Source organism: Macrobrachium rosenbergii, chromosome 2 (assembly GCF_040412425.1).
Source record: "Macrobrachium rosenbergii isolate ZJJX-2024 chromosome 2, ASM4041242v1, whole genome shotgun sequence".
In the NCBI taxonomy this organism is placed as follows: domain Eukaryota; kingdom Metazoa; phylum Arthropoda; class Malacostraca; order Decapoda; family Palaemonidae; genus Macrobrachium; species Macrobrachium rosenbergii.
In genome coordinates this window covers 92534447-92551810 of record NC_089742.1, presented here as the reverse complement: position 1 = coordinate 92551810, position 17364 = coordinate 92534447, and the positions used below count along the sequence as shown (strand labels likewise).

The window sequence follows — 17364 nt, the reverse complement described above, 5'->3', positions numbered from 1 at the left end:
TTAGGAAGCAATTGGTAAGTACCCTGAGTAGGCCGAGATTTTTTTAAAAAATATATTTTTTATATATAACTTACAGCATTTCCATTTCTCCATTAGGCTATCAGTGTGTGTGTGTGTGTGTGTATGAGAGAGAGAGAGAGATACATGCTCACACACTCTCCCTCACTTCTCTATCATTTCTCATTGTTAATTTCTTGGCGTTTTGTCAAAATTTTTAGGACATAAAACTAATAAACAATAAATACATCACTCCCAGTCCAGACTAATGTGCAATTACCACTATACATAACCGTAAATTGTTAATTTACATGAGTTTAAATTTTTTTCCTATATACAGTATACTGTATGAGAAATACTGTATCCATAATTTTGTATTAGTCTATGTCATGTATTATCAATAATTGTTACTATAAAAGGAATTGGAGTTCATATGGGCATAAATAAGTTGTTCACATGATCGGCATGTGTATGGTACTCTGTTATATATGGTGTTCGCAATTATCCATGACATGAGAGATCCACAGGAGGTGTTGGAGTTTATTATCCACAGATAAACTGGCTATATGGTATTTCTCTTGTGTCCAGTTGTCTGCATGCATCTCAGCATCTTACAACAGACCTACCAATGTTGAAAGCCATGCAGTATTGTGCACTTATTGATACTACTGGAATTCAGGTCAGTCTCGTTAGCGAGTTTCTAATAGATCAGGGTGATCTAGGATTCAATGTACTGTCTGGAGACAGACTGGAGGGACTGACTGTCTGTCACTAAGGAGTGCATTCTGATGTTCCAACTCTTGGTTGCCCCATTCTTGTTGTCACTGTTGGGCTGAGTTTGAGGTAGAACAAATCTTCTGCTGAAATAAACCTGTATGAGTAATTGGTCCCAGTAATTACTTTGTGTCATCATCAATCTGGTTGGGCAGAAGCATGTTCTGTACACATATCTGGGGTCTGGTGAAATGAGAGCCATAATTCATCAATTTGTTTGGCATCAGTCCTTGAATGAGGTGATCAGGGATATGTGCCAAACTTTCTGGGAGGGTCAGACTTGAAAAGTCTCAGGTGTAGTGGTTGTGCCACTAACCTTGAGGAAGTCAACCTCAACTCCCTTCAAGTTGGTGGTTAGGGACCTTGTTAATCTTCCAACTACCCTGACTGGGTATGTTGGCTGTCTCATGGTAGTTGATCATTATTACCAGTGGGTTATAGCAATTCCTGTTCAGAATAACAGGAGTGCCACTATATACTGAGGACAGGATAATTTCTTCTTTTCCATGGGTACCTATTTGGATCATGACTGACATTGGTCATGAATTCATTTCCCAGGAGTTTGCAACACTGATGGAAAAATATATTATCCTCGTCAAGACAACTCTATACAAACCCTCCAGTAATGATTCAGTAAAGCATGCTAACCACACTATGGGGAGCTACTGTATGTCAATACTGGTGAGGTTCCTTAATAGGATAAATAACAGTCGAGAGCACTTCTCAGCCATAAGCATTCCTATCACACTGAGATTGGTTGTACACCAGCTGAGAACATCCTTACAAGGTTCCCATGACATTAACAGTCCCCTGTTACTGTCAGTGGAGATTAGAAGCCCATAGGCTGATGGCCATCCTCGTTATCAACCCTTTCAAGAAAGTATAGTACTTTAGTTATAAAGAAAAGGCACTGTTGGGACATCTTTCCTCCAATAAATGATTGATTTATGAATATTTGGTGTAATGACCAGATGCTAGAACTGTCAGGTTATTCAGTACCACAATACAAAAAAAGGAATTACTATAAAAAATAAACATTAAAAATGGTACCTAGGTTTGATGGACCTTACTTGGTTGTTGGTGTAAGTGAGAACAAGATCATCTATGAACTGAAGTGACTGTCTGATGGAGAATTAGTGAGAGCTTACCATAATCAAGTGAAGGCATGGCCCAAGCCTCCAACAAACACCAAGAAGCATCTCTTGTGATATCCAAAACACTTAAATATTTAAGATAAGTCTCAGGCAATATGACTACCATTCTCTCTCTCACCATTCTGGGAGGATTGAAAGTTATTCCAGAACAGCCGTCAACAGTTGTGAGGAAAAACCATATCAAATTGACACCGTAACTGTTTGGAATTCATTTGGAGAAAGTTAGCTGGATGACATATTTTTCTGAATTTTCACAGTCATCTTCTTTAGGGATGGCATGTTCTGTTCCCAGTCCTAACCATGCCATGTGTATTTTTCAAATGTGTTAACTGCAATGCAAGGCTATAGCCAGGATGAGAACTGGTTTTTCTTCAAGAGTAAGACCATGGGTGAGTCTGTCCTATCTTGCAAGAGATAAACAAAGCTTTCTGTTAAACAGAACACAACAGGTATTGCTCTAAAAGTAGGACGTTGATTCTGAGGAGAAGATTGACTTTTTCTACTCCTGTATTTCATTCAAGAAGAAAGGTGGTACCTTATTCATGCGTATAGGTTGTGTCTTTGAAAAACACAAGGGAAAAAAATAGAAAATATTAGAATAATTACAATATGTTAAGATATGATGGTGCTTTTGCACGTATTTGATGACTAGTTTTCTTTTAGTTAAAGGAGTAATTTAAATTTTATAGTATGCTGCAAATTATCTGTTTGTCATTTCCAAGTGCAACTAATAGAAGAATGAGAATTTAATGTGTTAGGGAGAACTAGAATGGGAGACAGTAAAAAAAAAAAGGGGGGGCTATAGTTTGTTTATTAAGAAAAAATCTATTGGGTAACAGTTAATTATTATCTAATTGCTTTTGTTATCAGTTCTCTGTACAATTCTTAAAGTCCCTATTTTTCCTATTTCATACTGTCTTTGAGGATTGAATAACAGCCCCAACTGCAAATTCTGCATCCCCGGCTTTTTATGATGGGATAACTTGAGCAAACTCTGGCAACAAGATAAACAAAAGCTGTCAGAAAACATGCCCACATACTACAATTCTTTTTGTGTCTGTGTTTTTGTCTAAAGAATATTGTGTCTGTGTTTTTGTCTAAAGAATAAAGTGCAACATTTACCCTTAACAATGGTTTACTACCTACTACATGTTTGGAAATTCCAAGATTTAGCAGCTGTTTAAAAAGACTGCCCTTGAGGAATGGATGTAGATCTATTGATCTGGCATTGCTCCTGTAAGAGAGTGCTAGACTGCATTGTACTGCAACTGGAGACTACATAAAATTCATGGAACTATAAATACAACCTGATGTCTCTTTTAAATCAAGTGTTGTTGAATAAAAAAAAAAAGTGTTTTTCCTATCTCAGAAAGTTAGTCAGGATTGAATAAAGTTTTGTAAACAATTATTGTCCTTGAGAAATTCCTCTATGATTATAAGAATGAAGGTTAGAAGGGTTGAGTGCTGCCAATGAGTGTGTGAGTATGAGAATTTCTCCTTTGCTAATGTATTGGTTACCATACAAGTAATGAATGTCACCTAATTTTAAAAAATATTTTGGTTGATATCGATCAAATAAGGTTTTTGAGTTCCTCTAGTTTCCCAGTAAATTGCACAAATACATACTTTTGTATTTGCAAGAACTGGAAGCCATAGTTTCTTGAGAAAAGATGAATTTTCAGTGTGAAACCATATGAAGTACTTAGAGGAACTGGTTCCTGACCCAAAATTTACATCACCCAACCATACCTTTGATGTTTCCTAAGACTGGTCAGCTAACCAACGGTTACATTACGACTAAAGGAAAAAATATTAGCCTCTTTCCTCACGAATCTCTCTTCCCCATTTGGCTTCCAATTCATCAGTTGCCAGTCTTCAAGTGATGCTCTGTTGTCGGCTGCACAACCCGTTTATTCACTGAACTCTTTTCCCAACTGTCTGCTACTGGCTCAGCCCACTGCTCTGCTGTCTCCTGTGCCCACAGCAGCTTCCAGTTACTATTGATAACCTGGATACTCATTCACCTATTCCTACCACACCAGTGATAACTCGTTCACTTACTACTGCTACTAGTTAAGTTTCAGCTACCCCCTATGTTAGTGCTGCTACTGTTATCAATTTGTTGCTGCTTCACTTCTGCAACCTCTGGTATGCGACCCTACATTGGCCCAGGTGCAGCAATGTTTCTACACTTTGATATTGGTCAACTTAGTGTACTTGCTTAACCTATGTATTCTTTCTGTCACATGGGTTTTCCAACTGCTCCAAGTGCTACAATGTAAGCTCTTGCTACCTCCTCAGCAATTCCCACTACATCCACTCCAGTTACTATCCCAGCAGCACTGATGATTCCTCAAACAGTTTTTGCTTCATCTGCTGTATCTGAAGCTTTATTACCACTTTCTGCTCTTCTGGCTGTTACTGTTGTTCCTGCTGGTGTTCTATTATTTGCAGCTAGCTCCCTCTCTATGAGCTCTAGCATGTACAGTTTTCTCAGAACTTCCCAATCTGTCTGAGATAATGGTGCCAGCCTCACCTTTAGCACCAATGCCAACCGCTCCAGTGCCGTCATTGCTGCCTTCTGGAATGATATCTACTTCTGCTGATTTCCTCACTGTGCAGCCTGCTCCTGCTTTTTTACCCACTGTGACAAATTCACAGCCATTAGCTGCTGATCCAGCCTTTGCATCTGGGTTTGCATCAATGCCTGACTTTCATGATATTTCAGTGCCTCCTACTGCTACAGCTACTCTCTAACACCCTGCTCTTCCAGTTATCTAACTGCCTTCAGTCTTGCCTGTTTTGGACTCTGAAGCACATGGCCAGATTAGATGTCCCTCTCCCTAGCACCAATCACTGCTCTGCAACCTCCCGACATTTTCTTCACAAGTAGTGAAAGCTGAGATCCATTATCCCCCCAAGAAGAATATCCTTAAGGAGCTGAGCAAAAAGTCACAAGACCATTACCAGAGCTCTCAATCCAGTTCCACCAGACACTTTTCCTCCAACAAGCTCTGTCAGCTTTCCAATTACATGGATGGAATGGCACAGGTGTCACTGAGACAATGTGATGATGTCGCCAAATCAGACTCATAAACGATGGTTATTTCTCTCTCTCTCCCAATTATGCCGCCCCAAAAGAGGAAATTACAAATAGCTCTTTGTTGAAGGATAATAACTTGTACCATTCCTATCTCTTCATTCATTGATTATGAAATTTAGGTTTTGAAGACCAAGTGTCAGAACCCATCAGGATTATTCAGCGCAGCGATGAAGATGAAATATATACATTAATGATGTGATTGATAATGAAAAGGTGAATGATAACATACTGTACTAGTAAAATTCAGTGTTAAAATATGAACGTAAAAAATGCAGAATGATATTAGATAAAAATCATAAGAAATAAATACATATAAAAATTTTAATTTAAAATATATACTGTACTAAATAAATAAAATAAATATGACAAATCTTTAATAAATATACTAAAATATAATTCATTAAAAAGATCAGTCATATCTCATTAAAAGGTCAGATTCTCAACATCATCATTTAAAATTTCTAAAACAGTCTTCCCCGCTAATAAGTACTTTGCCTTAAGGTGATTATATCTAGGACAGTGCACCAGCATTTATTACCACAGCTGCCATTCCAAGCCTTTTACAGAAGAGCAGCCCTCCTCCTCCTGCCATGTCTTTGGGCCTTACTCAACCTAAACCAGAGGTCAGAGACCTCAAAATCATCTGTGCCTAGGATTTGGGCTGTTTCAAAGAGGGTGCACTCTGACACAGTATGGGAGATACTACAAATAAAGAAGTACTTGGAAAAGGATGACTGGGCAGCAGCAAGAGCAATGCAAGAGCAAGCATCCTTTTCAGAGGTTGGTGACAAGTGTAATACCTGTGGCATTCAGAGGACCAGGTAGTGTATGAAAGAAGCCTCTTTGCAAGTTTAAAATGCAAGGATCCTTCACTTTAGTCCAGTAGGACATGGGACCTTCCCTTTGTTAAAGTTATGAAACGCATCCATGGGGGTACTCATCTTAGAATGTAAGACAAGGGATTGATTAACCCCTTGTGGACGGGTAACATACATGTATGTTTACATATAGCTTTGTGGTGGAGTCCAGGAAACATATATATATATGTCCAAGATTTCGTGCCAAACAATTTGAACAAATTTTGTAGGAAATGTGCTAAGGTCACTTCCATGGGCCATAAATGAACCATGGCAACTCTTACCCCAACTCTAATAGCTAGTCAGTACCACGGAGAGGGATCAGTTTGCCTTGAGATGTCTTAAAGGTTGTCCAAAATTCCCATCCAATGACGTCTCGTAAATATTTTACAATAAATATACTCAGAATTTGTTACTGCTTTTAGTTCTTATCTGTTATGATATTGTGTGAGCTGTAATTATAATTTTACAAAATAAAATAAAAAAATATTAGAAAAAACACTTATAACTTGGTAAAATTAGCATATTTTGATGACTGTCTTTTGGAAAACAGGCCCCAAACTGGGTTGGAAATATTCATTTTCAACTTCCCTTGGAAAGTAAAGAAAGTTTATTAGAATTATTTTCTTATACCATGTGCATATACATATCTTCCTCTGTCCATTGATGAGTTTTTTTTAAATTGGTCATCCTTAAATTTAGCCCGGTCTAGGGGTGAGTTTGATGTATATTTAGCCCAGACTGTGAGGGTTAAGAGTTATGACTGCCCCATGGCCTCTTTTGGTTCTTATACCTTACCCTATAACTTACAAGACCACAGGTTCCAAAAACTTTGGTGGAAAATACTGCAAGACAAACACCACCATTGTTTATTCCTTTGTCTATTACTTTTTTCCTACAAATACAAAGAAACAATTTCTAAAGTAGTTCTTTGTAATCACTATTGGGAGGAATGGATCTTTGGATTAGCTAGCTGCCTTTTAGCTGAGGAAGTAAGTCGTTCACTCGCAGCATCAAAGATCAGGTTGATCTACTCTCTGGGAAGAACATCTATCTTCCACATTTACGTGACAGTGTAACTACTGGAAAACTTTGTGATGAGAAAGAGGAATTCCATCAGGAGAGAACTTTCTCTCCTATCAACCTCCGACTTGAAGTATCAACAGTTGCCAATTTTCTTGCCTCAGACTTGGTTTCCTAGAACCTCTAGTTAGAGATGTAGCCAAGAAGTTAGCCACAAATACCATCCAAACTACCATGATGAACCTTGGGGTGCCTTATCTTCTAGACTTCCTACTAGACCTATCAATGATGCATCAATAAAGTCTGGATGTATATGCCAAGATACACTCTACCTAGGAGGCAGCAGTTGCTCTTTCGACCAAAATGAGGAAAGTGCCCCTTTCCAAGTTTGCTTTGCTGAGAGGAAGACATAAGTGAAACAGCCATAGATCTACCCTCTCATCTTCCAAAAGTGGGGGCGTGACCACAAAATCTGTAAGCGGTGGCAGGTAATTAGAGCAGAGATGCAGATAGTGATAAGCATACAGTATGCGGCATTGACTACCTATTCTGGAGACAAGTCCACCTCTTGCATAGATTCCAACAGACTGGGATGCACCATATTACAAGTTAAGGTTGATGCTCAGAAGGTAGGAAATCGAGGGGGTGAATGTTGGTCTACCCAGGACCCACTCAGACAGGTCAGGCGGCGCGCAGGTAGAGCTCGAGGAGGGAGTGAGTGATGACGTCAGCTGCACCTGTACATGCAGTTTTCTTGCACCAGTCTCACCCAAGCCACCCTGTGTGTACACCTTTTCATCGTGATCTTTTTCCACTAGACATACTTCAGTGCTGCTGATATGCCAGACAACTGATCAGTTTACGGGTGCCATAATACAAGAACAAAAACATCAGGATCAGACATACAATGTTTTCCAAGGGCAAAGAACTGACAACGATGGACTCATTGCTGTTGTCCTGATAGCATAAAGCTGATAATGCAGTAGTATGCTCTGTGGATTTTGCAGACACTGACTGCAAAGATGACATGAAATCCAGACTCTTTGAATCGATAATCCTAAGCGAGAAAACATTAAAGGATGATGCAATTCCATCTCTCCTTATGCCTCAAAGGTATTCAACTATAAAGCAGTAATATGTATTAGTGTGTGTGTGTGTGTGTGTGTGTGTGTGTATTAATTGTTACAGTTTTTTTTGGAGGAGGCGTTGTGTTTGAGAATTGTTATGTATTTATAGCAATGTAGAGCAACTTTTGTATGTTTTGTTGAACTGTTGGAACTGTGTATTTATGCAAATGTGTCATTGCTTGACTTTTTTGTTGAACCATTGTTGAAGGGCTTTCATTTATGCAGTTTTAATCATTAAGTTAAATTTTAGTGCATTCTACTGTACCTTTGTCCATGTATCTCTGGTCAAATAATGACCTATCTGTCGGTCTATATTTATTTATCTGTCTACGTAGTGTAAGGATGTGTGTGTGTGTGTGAATGTGTGGCCAAGGATAAGCGGTGGACAGATGAAGTAAACAGAGGTGAACGGTATGCTCCCTCAGAATCATTTTATTTTCAATTAACTACAATGAGGGAAGTATTTCAAACTGTGCATGGTGTCAGTCTGCAGGCAGGGAAAAAGAATGCTTTAAAAATATTGTATCTGAAATTGAATGTGTGGGAGTTTATTTATCAAATGATGTCATAGCCTTCTTTGCCAAAATATCAGTGTTCTTGAAAATAAGGAAGTTAAATAATGATATTAGGATAAATAAGAAAAAGACAGGACTTGCAGAAGTGAAAGTAAAAACATATGAAAGTGATAAGGTAATGGTATTCACAGCAAACAAACATAACTGTGTTAACCTGTGGCACATTATTTATACATAAACTGTGTAAATAAACTTTACAGTAATGTAATAGTTATATATTTATTCCTCTTTCAGAAATATACTATAGACATGATAAATATGCTGTCAGTTAATCTTGGATATCCAGATCAATGGATCCAGAGAGAGAGAGAGAGAGAGAGAGAGAGAGAGAGAGAGAGAGTGCAGACAGGTGAGTTGTGGATCAGCTGGCGTCACTGTTGGGGGTCTGTCCGTCTGACCTGTCTGAGTGGGTCCTGGGTCTACCTGAGTTCTCAAGTCTCCTGGTTTTGGTCCTGAAGATGATGGCAAGATGGTGACAGGTGAACAAGTTTCTTGAGTAAAAACCATTCCATATAAAATACTGGAGTTTGTGAGGTTGTCAATCAGGAAGGGGGCCTTCCTGCATCCTTGGATCTCTAGAATGAATAATAAAAATACATACAAATCAGCTGGAAGAAGTCTGACTTAGTTCTTCCAGGACAGAAACATATTTAGGAAACAAGATGGACACTTCAGAGGCCATGGTTTAGCCCTCGAACTGGATCCCAAAACCTGGGCAGTCATCCAGAACTTGGCTGGAAGTCCAGGCCTCCTGCCAAGCTGTAGCACCCTCTCTTGGGTCACCTCTCTTCCTGAGAGAAGTTAGTTCCCACACCCACTTCATGATGAGATCCCTGCAGTTGTCTTTTGTGGTGTTGGTTAGCTGAGGTTTCCCCAGATGGAAGTCTTGAAGGACTTCTTCACTGGAAATCCTTCGAGATCCCCATACCCATAGGTGGTAAGACCAAACAGACCTGAGAATAAGAATTCCCCTATTTCCTCAAACTCAAGAACTCCTTTACACAGATGTACATATCAGTTCATGGTTCAGGAAGCTGACATTTTAGGTCAGCAGGTAACAGGTAAAGGTCAATTACATTACATTATTAGAGTAGTTTAACCACACCGCTGAGATGACTTTCAGCTCTCATAGGGCTGGCCTGAAGGATTAGAATAAAATACCAGGACTAAGCCTAGGCCTAGCTCTGGAACCAAATAGTTAATTCGGTGTGATGATGAATGAGTGAAAATCAAACTAAAAACTGCACAATGGCACATGCTTCCACACGGGAAAACATGCACACAATAACATTTACTCACGCATCCATACATACATAAAAAAATTAAAATTGGAATAAGTTAAGTATAATTTAAAAATTTGGTTTTAAAAATTCATTAAATGACCCAAAGATTTTTGTAATTTCATCTTTTGCTTGTATTTATATTCTATCAAATAAATTACATCTCTTCATGAACATCAAAATTGGAATGACTGAAAATGCAAATAATTCTGACAAAATTTCCTTCATTGATTTCTTTCCAAAAGTTGACAGTCGCTGTTGGTCATACTTTGAACACTCACACAACACGTCTTACCATTATTATCACCTTGCACTCTGAGCATTCTGTAGCAGGGTTACTTGGGCTGCTCATTAAGTGTCTGTGTGTCAGACGAGTATGGCCTATTCAGAGATGAGTCACAATTACTTGCTCCTGTCTATCTCTCTGATATGATAAATTCCATTTTCTAACACAGGATTTTATCTTTCAATTTATTATTTTCAGGTCCTGCATTCCATATATGTTGCCATTTATTTACAATGATTGTTCTTGTATATATTATATAGTCACAAATAGGGATGTTTACATCTCCTCTTGTCATGTAGACTTCTTTAGCTGCTTTATCAGCCTCTTCACTGCCTTTAATCCCTATATGGGCAGGGATCCAACATAATTCAATATTTTTTTCCATCATTACACAACTTATGGAGTGAAAACTTAATTTGTTGCACAATATTATTTTTTTGGATTGTAACTTTGAATGGCTTCTATAGCACTTCTGGAGTCGCTATAAATCACAAAACTATTAAATGAGGCTTCTTTAATTATTTTTATGGCTGCTATTGCACATAACTCAGCTGTAAATATGGAGGCATTATCTGGTAGAGAGAACTGATACGTTTTGTCCTGGGACACTGCAGCATATCCTTCTCCATACTGTGACATAGATCTGTCAAGAGTGTATTGTGTAATGTAGACCTTTTCGGATTATATGTTCTACTGTATGTTGTCTATGGTGTTCTGGGGTATATGAATAACTTTTTGATAAATATTTTAAGTGTGTACAAATTCTCATTTTATTCATTGTAATTGTATATTTATATTCAGTGATTCAAACAATCTTCTAGCTCTAGTTGGGAAAGGAGGTGGATGATTGTTTATAAATACATCTCTTAATCCAAATAATTTTTTGTCTGAATTCTCAGAACGTTCTTTATTGTTACTAGCTCACTATAGAGAGAGAGGTAGTTTACCACTTTCAACTTGTAAAGATAACATTGGTGATGATCTAAAAGTTCCTGAACATATTCTAAGGCCTTCATTATCAACTGGGTCTAATGTTTTCAAGGTTGCGTCTGATGTTGAGCCATATATTTCATTTCCATAATCAATGACAGGCAGCAATGTTGCTTTATACAGTACAGTAAGGGTATGTCTATCAGCTCCCCAAGTAGTCTTCAATAGTTTTCTAATTAGATTTAATGCTTTTTTTACATTTTGACTTCATGTGTTATGTGGGCTTTCTAGTTCAAGTGAGTATCAAATACTAATCCTAAAAATTTTGCTGTTTGGCTAATAGGTATACTATGGTTTCTAATTTTTAAATCTATTTCTTCACCTTTTTCCACTTTTATCTGTATAAAACATGATTGCTTGAGTTTTATCTACTGAACATTTAAAGCCAACAGATGAGGCCCATTCATCTATTTTTATTATGCTTTTATTAATGATTCGTTCTGCAAGTTTTATTCGAGATGCTGAATATATGGCAATATCATCCTTATACAAGTTACTTTAATTCCAATAGGTAGATTTTTACCAATATAATTTGTTGCTAAAGTAAACAGTGTGCCACTAAGGATGCTTCCTTGTGGAGCACCATTTTCAAGTGGAAATGTACTTGACAATACATCATCAATTCTCACTTGAAAAGTGTGATTTGTCCGAAAGTTTTGGATAAACCTAGGTAAATATTTGTCCATGGATGCTGTTTTTACATAACAATATGTAACTTTTTATGTAACGTTTTTAATAATGCATATCTCCATGTAGTATTATATACCTTTTCAATGTCACAAAAGATGGCTATAGTAATTTGTTTTTGTTCAAATCCTCTTTGTATACAGGCAGTCTATCTACTATGCCTGTTGTACAAGCATAGTAGACAAATGTGCTGATTTTGTTATCATTTATAGAGCACAAGTCATTTGAATCTATGAATTCTTCTATTTTACTTACTGCTCTATTTGAGTTTGTACAATTACAGTCCAGTTGTTAAATAATTCTTTAAGTTTATCAATGTCGTAATTTTTATTAGGTTGGTGGTATCTACATATATAAAAATGGATTTATGTATGCATGTATGTATGTGTGTGTGTATGTTCCACATACACTCTAAAACACATTAAGCAATTTCAACCAAACTTGGTATACATATGACTTACTATCTCAAAAAGAACACTGTGAGGGTAAGACATCACTAGCACCAAAGGGCACCCAGAGGGCACCAAAAGGGGTGGGGGTGGAAGGGCTTTCCTGAAACGGGGCTGGTTCTGCCAGTGAAATGAGGCTGGTTGTGCCCATACACTTAGTAACTTAACGAATTTATCATACCTAACTCCGGTATACATATGACTTACTTTCTGGAAAAGAATACTGTGGGGGTAAGACATCAATGGCACCAAAGGGAGTAGGGGTTGGGAAGGGGGTGACAGAGAGAGAGAATGAGAGGGAGAGGAAGTGAGAGAGAGAGAGTGTGTAGAGGGGGTGTTAGGCAGAAGAAAAAGGGAAGGAGACAGGGAGGGTTGGAGAGAGAAAGAGAGGGAGAGACTGAGAGAAGGAAAGGAAGTATGTGTGTGTGAGAGAGAGAGAGAGAGAGAGAGAGAGAGAGAGAGAGAGAGAGAGAGTAGATGGGGTGTTAGGGAGAAGAAGTGGGAAATATGTGAGAGAGAGAGAGAGAGAGAGAGTAGTTTATCGGTTGTCATTCAGTTTCCTCCCATGCAGCGCCAGGTTGTCAGCAAGTAAATGATAAATGACATAATTATCATTTTTTACTAGTTTTCTAATACTTAATATTTGCGGGTCAGTAAAGTTTACAGGTACCTAAATTTCCTTTCTCCACTCATGATGTAGATGCTAAAGTATGTTTGTGTTTATATTTGCATTAACAGCTCAAATGAATCTGATAAAATGTTACCCATATCCTTTGAACCTGTTTCTTGATTCCTTACCATTTTAGTTCTTTCTGTAAAGCACTAATTTCTTCTTGAGATTTATTTTGTTGCATTTTGTTACTTCTATCTGTATGCATTTTGTTTCATTATTAGTTTTGTTATCAAGGCATATGTAAGTTTCTTGGCAGGATCTTGAATTCCTCTCACTTTCAGTTCTAATTTAGCCTCTTTTATAGACATCCCTGTTCTTTCTTGTAGCATTTTCAATTCCGTATAGTATGTGTAATACATGCATTCTTTGGATCTTGCATGATGATTCTGCCCACAGTTTACACACTTTGGTTCACTGCAGTTCCATTGTATGGCATGTTCTTCAGATCCACAATATGCACGTACAGGTTCATTTTGACAATACTTCTTTGCATGCCCATATTTAATACAGTTTTGACACTGTAGTGGCTTTGGGATATAGGGTCTTATTTCTCTGTTTTGGACTAAGATTTTTATTTTTTGAGGTGGATCTTGACCCTCAAATTTTATTTTTGCATTTTTTAACATTTGTTTATTTTTTTGCTTACTTGGTATATTATATACCTCACAATCTTGGACTCTACGATATCTTTTTTTAGAGTCTAAGAGGAATACTCTTTTGATTGGTTCATCACTACTCTTAGGATGCACAATGGTACCCTGAATGCTATTCATAGTGTCATGTTTTTTCATTTTTACATTTATATTATCTATTGTTGTTATAGACATATAGTCATCATACTGCTCATACTGACACTCTGTTGTATCTTCTATAAGCCACATCTTTTCTTTTATCTAAACGACATTTCTGCCGTTGAACGTCTGTTTAATAAGTAATTTTCTAACTTTAGGGCTGAAATTTTCCGTTCTGTTTCCCATGTTAGAAGCCTTGACCAACTTCCACTCCCAAAGGGGGAGTCGAAGTGAGCCAAGGTTGGGTCAAGATGATATTTACTTTTTTTTTTGGTTTGCTCTGTACTGGAGCATAGGGTTCCGGTGTAATTATACTATGATTTTTTTTAGATTCTTCTAAATGAAGGATGTCAGAGGAGGTTTCAGCGGTTGTCAACTGTGCCGAGTCAGTACTAACAAAGGGCCCAGGGGTACTTGAATTTTTATTTTTACCTGTCATAAAGATTAGAGTATATATATAAAATAATTAAACCTGAAAATCTTAAAAATATATCATCGGCCTTTCACGGAGTTTATTCTTCCATTAATAGCACAAGTGGGAACTGACTCCCAAATGTCCACCCCCTACCCTACCCCACAGGGGATGGCACAACATGATTAGAATGGCCCAAGTGTAAGTCAAACCCGCTTACTAGGACTGTGAATATTACAAGAATACAATCATCCCCACCCTAATCATATTATGGTCAAAGCAGATAATGCCGAGAGTCCTATCCCCAGACCATGACCCCCCCTGGAATCAGTGGTCCAGCCCTAAAGAATAGTTCTGCCTGTGAGCTATCAATCTTTTATATACCCTCAGGTCCAAACATAGGGTAGTTGATGGTCCTACCACAGTTCCCACTATTTAGCTTCAGATACCCAATCCCAGCTACATCTTTTCCTATTTATCAGGTCATATAAATTATAGCAAAAGTGGAAATTTCCACAAAAATTAATCCAAAGAAATATAATCATATATGAGACTCTTGGACTCAAACCCGGGAACATATTCCTGGGGTTCAAGAGCACCCTCACCACGATAAGGTAGTCCCAAGTCAAGGGGGAGGTAAAGGTCAAGAGCAGCCAGGAAGTATAACAATCTTTCTGAAGCTGAATACACTAATCCTAGCTCTTTAAGCATTCAACAACTTTGATGAATTAGAAGTTGATTGGAGTTGTCTGACAGACAACTCTAAAGCAGCGGCCTTTCTCAAGATTCAGGGAAAGATAAAGTCTCAACCAATGTGTTATCTAATAGTACAGATCTTTGCTTGGGAAGAGCCAGTGAAGTAGAGCTTGTTCAAGGTTCATGCCAGGAAGGCAGAATATGGGTGCAGATAGTCTAAGCAGAGGAAAGCAGATCTGTTTTCAGAATGGTCACTAGCTTGACGAGCTCTTTGGAGGCTATGTGACCAGTGGCCCTCCTTGCAACATTCCCAAAACACAAACTGTTGGTATACTGCTCAGCACAACCCAACTTAGCAGCTTGGAAGCTCACTGCAATGCCTCACAACTGTGATGGACTTGATGTATATATCTTTTTTACTTTAGCTATTTGGTCCCAGCAAACTCAGAACCTTCAAGTCATTTGAAGATCACCCTAACTGTTCCTCTACGTCACTAACAGGATTATTAGTAGGGCCACCTGAAAATGCTGGTGGATCATCATATGTTTCTACTGCCATGAAATTAACTCTTATTAACCCTCAACTGTCAAGCCCATACAGTCCAAGTGAAGCAGTTTTCACTGTGGGATATCAATCCTTCACAAGCTCAAAAATTAATCCAAATCTCCGAAAGAAGCTGTCTTTGTGTTGGTAATCAAGGTATATAGGCAAGTACTTTTTTAGGTTTCAACTTTTTGGTGTTTCAGTCACTAATCTCCAGAGACCTCACAAAACTTTTCTGACATTTCTAGAGGTTTTCTTGTAGGGCAGTCCAACTTCCTAAGTGAATCATCCCACTGGTATATTTGTGGCACAAACATACCAGAGCCCATTGTGAACCATTACCAAAGCATCCCTGCAGCATCTGATTATGTAGCCACCTTTCTTGTTAGCTTTCATATCCTCACAGAGAATCAATGACTATGGCTTTCTTGGGAAAAGTCACACACTTGAAATTCACTGGGTTTGCTGGTCATCCCCAACTTCGTGGGCAAGAACCAGTTCTGAGGTAGCCAGGGTTGTAATACAGCATTGTAATACAGCGCTATTTGCTATTCAGCCCTGGCTTCTAATAATACTGAGGTGTACTAATCAATTCTACCAAATGAAAGCCTTCAGCTCTATTTGAAGGCAACCATGCACTTAGAAACAAGAACTCTAGGATTTTTGTTTACAAATTAGCAAGATGAAGCAAGTTATGAAAAAAGGTGTCATAATGGTTGAGGGAGGATATTTTATATGCTTATTCCATCTCAACGGCAGAGACTGTATGAGTAAGAGTGGCTATACATGAAATATGGGGACTGCAATTAAACTTTTCTGGCTTTTAAGAGCAATATAAAAGTCACAGCAATCATGAATGCAAGTGTGTGGAAATGGAAGTCTACTTTTGCCCCATTTTATCTTTGTGACCTCAAGCACAAAGATTTGCATCTGTTTGAGTGATTACTCATCACAGTAGATCAAGATTTACAGCAGATGGTGAGGTTGAACAATCATCTTCCTCTTCCTCCTTCTAACCATATATTTACTGGATGCATAATAGCTTTTGGCATTCAGTGACCAGAACAACATAAGAAAGGGGCCTTTGCTATAGATTTATGTCCCAAGGATCCTTCATTATTTGACCCTCCTCTTGCTATGCTTATGAAAATGTGTCCCTGGGGATGTTCATTTTAGGACACAAGATAAAGGATTAATGATTATTGTCCTTTTGCCTTTTTAAACTCTTCTGTCCAAGAAAATTCCACTGGCTTTACAGAAACCTGTCTTGGCGGAGTCTAGCAAGACAACCCCAACATCATCGCCTATTACTCTCTTCTAAAAAGATGGATACAAAGAAGCAATCTCTATAAGAAGTCTCAGCTTCATTAACAGGCAGGAAAGGATCCTTCATTCAGCTAGCACTCCCCTAGCTAAGGAAGGAAAGCTTTCGTTCACAGCACCAATGGTGGGAGGATGATCTGGGAAAAGCATCTACTCTACATTTTTACAAATTGTGTAATTATTGGCAAACTTTGTTTACAGTATGAGGAACTTATTTAGTAGATAACTTTCTCTACTGTCATCCTCCAATGAGGAATAATGAAAATGGAAATGTTAATATAAAATTACAAAAATTAAAAATACAAGTGAATAAGCTGAGTAGACATGGAGAACAACAGACAACTGTTAATATGGGGAAAACAAGTAACAGAGGCTAAAGTAAACAAAACTTTGAACAAACATAGCACCAATAATGTGACTGTATTTAATCAATAACAAAACCCTATTAAAACCCACGGTGAACTGAAGTAAAATACAATACAAAAACTTCTGAAAAAAAGCTGATTCACAAATATGAGAGTAACTAAGCAAGGGTAGTAGGTTACTCACAATAACAAGATGTTGGTCACAGATACGAAAGTGACTTACAATAAAAACAACAGCACACTCCTATGAAAATGTCA

The 17364-nt window shown here is 37.9% G+C and overlaps 1 protein-coding gene across 1 annotated transcript in view; it reads right to left on the bottom strand.

Moving 5' to 3' along the window:
* Nucleotides 1-17364, bottom strand: part of hiw (highwire) — a 1788684-nt gene that overhangs the window by 779346 nt on the left and 991974 nt on the right.